Here is a 214-nt window from a genome sequence, read left to right on the forward strand (position 1 = left end):
ATATCTTATTTCCCAGTTGCATGTGAAAACAATTTTTAATATTTGTTTTTAAAACTTTGGGCTCCAAACTCTCCCTTCCTCCCTGCCCACCCACCCACCCTCATTGAGAAGGCAAGCAACTTGACACCGGTTATTCATGTGTAGTCATGCAAAACACTTCCATAATAGCCATGTTGTGAAAAACTAACTATATTTCCCTTCATCCTCTCCCACA

Source organism: Vombatus ursinus, unplaced genomic scaffold (assembly GCF_900497805.2).
Source record: "Vombatus ursinus unplaced genomic scaffold, bare-nosed wombat genome assembly UNPS02014811.1, whole genome shotgun sequence".
Classification (NCBI taxonomy): Eukaryota; Metazoa; Chordata; class Mammalia; order Diprotodontia; family Vombatidae; genus Vombatus; species Vombatus ursinus.